The 3411-nt window shown below is 59.7% G+C and overlaps 1 long non-coding RNA gene across 1 annotated transcript; it reads left to right on the top strand.

Moving 5' to 3' along the window:
* The first annotated feature begins 1235 nt into the window (after positions 1-1235).
* LOC137457330 (uncharacterized) lies at positions 1236-2878 on the top strand. Its single transcript, XR_010991235.1, has 3 exons — positions 1236-1306; positions 1861-2050; positions 2716-2878. It is a non-coding gene; the product is annotated as an uncharacterized lncRNA (long non-coding RNA).
* The last annotated feature ends 533 nt before the right edge of the window (positions 2879-3411 follow it).

Genomic DNA, 3411 nt, shown 5'->3' with positions numbered 1-3411 from the left:
CCTGCTGCACCAGTAAGTGATTCCTGCTGCACCAGGGGGGGTCCCTGCATGCATTCCCACACGGGAGTCTCCTGTGCCTAGCAGGAGAAAACTCTGCTCTCATTCTGCTCCATGTCAGTCTAGGAAGTAGCTTTCAGGGTAGCCTGTGGGGCGCCGGAGCACCGCAGCAGGCCGCATGGCTTCAGGAGGATCCAAGGGCGACTTGCATCTGAGGCGCAAAGGCAGCAGCGAGGAACCTGCCTGCGGCCTCCGATGGAGGCCTCGGGCGGAGCATCGCTGCCCAGGGGTCCAACCCAAACTGGGTGTGAGAGACATCGACCTCTGGCACATTCCCCACCGTGGGGCAGCCACCAGCCGGCAGCACGGGGGCTGGAGTAGCTGCAGCTGTTTGTGGGGGACCCGTCCCTGCCCCCCTTCATTGCTGCAGCAGAGCTCCCCTTCGGGGGGAGAGGGGATGTGTACACATCTGACTAGGAAAGGACCGAGCTGCTGGCCGGGCAGTTTGCTTCACATTCTGCCTTTTGGGGGGAGAATCAAAGGGAGTGGGGGGATTCTGGGCGGACATGGGGCAGGGGGATGCTGCAGCAGAGGAGCAGGTGAGGGCTGGGGGCACCCCCCTAAACCGCTGACAAGTCTGGGAGGGGACCACAGAACATTTCACAGTGTCAGTGCCGTGAGAGGCGATGCGGAGCAGACCCTCTCCAGCTGGAGAGGGAGGAGTTGGAGCGACTGCTGTGTCACAAAGCTTTGGAAACGACCCCCCGTCTCCCCTCTCTGTTTTAAAGGCTGTGAGAACCGTAATGAAGTCACACAGGGGCTTGAGCTATAAGCACAGCCTGCGGCCGTACCCATCATAAACAGAGGCTTTTACCTGCGCGCGGTGTAGGGTTTCGATTTAAATGCCAAAACATCCCGAACGGGGCCGGGCCGAGCTGCTGCCCACGCCCAGGGCAGGCTCAGGGCCGGCCCCGCGTGCGTCACGGACGGCACCGCCGCCGTGCCGCGGCGCGTGCCGCCCCGAGGGCGCTCAGCGCTGCAGCGAACCGCGCTGAACGCTTGAAATGCTGGAAAGTTGTTAGGGGGAGAAGGGAAAAGGGAGAGAGAGCCTGACTCGAGCGCTGACATGGGTACAACTCCTGCGCCGCAGCGAGGCTCTGGTCCCGCCAGGGCGATAGCGTCGCGATCGTTGCCATGGGTTCAGCGCATGCGTCGCAGCGAGGGTTGTTCGTGCGCACGGGGCTGGCGGCTTTAAAACGGTGCTCGCTGGCCCGCCGGGGCTATCGGGTTCCTGCTCGCTCCGTGCTAGGTGAGTGTCTGCCTCCACAGCTCTCCGGGGCTTTTCTCTGGCAGCTGCAGGACCGCGCTCTGGCTTTGCTTGCAGGGGGGTTCCCGGAGCCGAGCCGGGACCGTTTGGGAGCCGCGACGGGGCGGGGGACTGGCGCACTACCGGTCGGGGTCGGGGCTGGGGCTGGGGCGAGCGAGCGGGGCGGGCCGGCCGGGGCGGGCGGGCGAGCGAGCGGGCGGGCCGGGGCGAGCAGCAGTCAGGAAGAGTCAGGAGGGGTCTTCTCTCGGTAACAGTAAGTGCTCTTCTAGCGTGGCACCTGTCGTCTTTGTGTTCCTCCCCGTAACTCCAAATTCCCTTCCTAGTGCTCCCACTGCTTTTCCAAGTCTCCCAGTAACTCCCCCACAGCTCTGCGAGTTAAATGAATGCCAGAGGAAAATGAGATGCCTGTGCAGTGTTTTTCTAGGGTGCAGGGAAACCTACTCATAGCTTTACAACGTGAGTAACTGAGAGCTAAGCCTTGCTTTTTGCTCCACTCCTTACCGATTGACTCTTTGCTTTCCACTTGGTCGACCAAGCAAGGCTGATGTCACCTCACAGCCGCTACCCCGTTGGTGCCTGCCTGCGAGTGCCAGGACCCTTCCCGGAACCACAGGACAGAAGGAGGGTTTGTCTCTCTCGCGGTGCCCTGAGCAGGAGTCGTACCAACACAGGCTCAGAAAGCTGAAACCATCGAAAGATTTAATTAGAGAGCAACAGGCATTAGAGGTTGGTTGATGGCCATGGAGAAATGCACTGACTGCAAGGCGATCGGGGGGGTAGTAAATCCTGGGGAACGGGGAACACGCTCGGAGACGCAGAGCTGCGCAACAGCTCTCACAGAGAGGCGCAGCAAAAACTCAGCTGCGTCCCGAAGGCGCAAACCCTACCAAGAAGGGCGTCCGTGGGTCGGGGCTATCAGAAGCAGGGCAGCCCCTCAGCTGTCTCTGTCTTTCCTACCGCGATGCCACGTGGGGGTGGGCGATTGTGGGGGGTTACAGACCATTGCGAAAACAGGGCGGAGGGCTTGCCAGCGCCGGGCAAACCAACCCCAGGGGCAGCCTCTGCCAAGAGGCCTGGTCACACCTAGCGGAGCATGTTGGAAACTGGGGACATTCAGCGTATCCCACAGCAGAACGTGACTCCGGCTGAGAGAGGATGAACTCAGAGGGGGCAACACACATCGATGCATTATAGTCACTGTGCGAATAGTTAGAAGTCGGTCTAACCTCTTTCCCTCCTGGCTTAACACCAGCCTGGCGTCCAGGACTCAACATACACACTGCACAGCAACCCACAGAGCTCCTGGGTCATCCCACCTGTACTTGTTCCTGCTGTCCCTGCAGCAATGGACTGTTGCTGATTATTTTTTTTTTTCTCTTTTCCTTTCAAAGTCAGACTGATTCCTGATTCTTCTCCACATCCCTGCCCAGTTCCAGCACCAGAGAGACTGCCCTGAGCGAGAACGAGCCGGGATAACCAGGGACTCGCCTCGAGGAGTCGAATACCACGTGCCAAGAGCGGACGACAGGGCTGTGACAGGGGAGCGGGAGGGGAACGGAGGGGTGGCTTGTGGCAGGTGAACGCCCATTCTGAAGACAGGGTGGAGGGCTTGCGAGTGTTCTAATAAACTCTCTGCTTCCCAGCTGACTCCAAATTATTTCTTGCTGGATTTGGTCCTTTCCTTTTTTTTTTTTCCCCCCTCTGTTGGGAGGGAGGAGGGGGGGAGCAGGAGAGAGATTCTCAGCCTCGACACCATCCGAGCTCTGAGCTCCCAGGTAAGGCTCAAATCGCTGCAGCGACGACGCAGCCGAGGAGGCGGGCGAGCGAGGGGCGGGGGCAGCCTCTCCCAAACGCTGCCGGCAGACCACTTGCCCGAACGTTCCCGGAGGGGACGGAAACCCATGACAAAACGTAAGTATTAGCGTGAGGTATTGTAGCGGAGGAAAAGCCGTGCCGTTCCTCCAGAGGTTGCAGAGCAGTAGTAACGTGTACGCCAAAAGGTTTCCAATGGCCCTGAGCGGCAAATTAAAACCGCACAACACACACAAAGGAGACCCCACTGGTTTTATATTCAGTTGTTTAATTTG

This window comes from Melanerpes formicivorus, unplaced genomic scaffold (genome assembly GCF_026170545.1).
Source record: "Melanerpes formicivorus ecotype bairdi unplaced genomic scaffold, bMelFor1.0.p_v2 SCAF_170, whole genome shotgun sequence".
Taxonomy (NCBI): Eukaryota; Metazoa; Chordata; class Aves; order Piciformes; family Picidae; genus Melanerpes; species Melanerpes formicivorus.
This window is presented reverse-complemented; position numbering and strand designations above follow the sequence as displayed.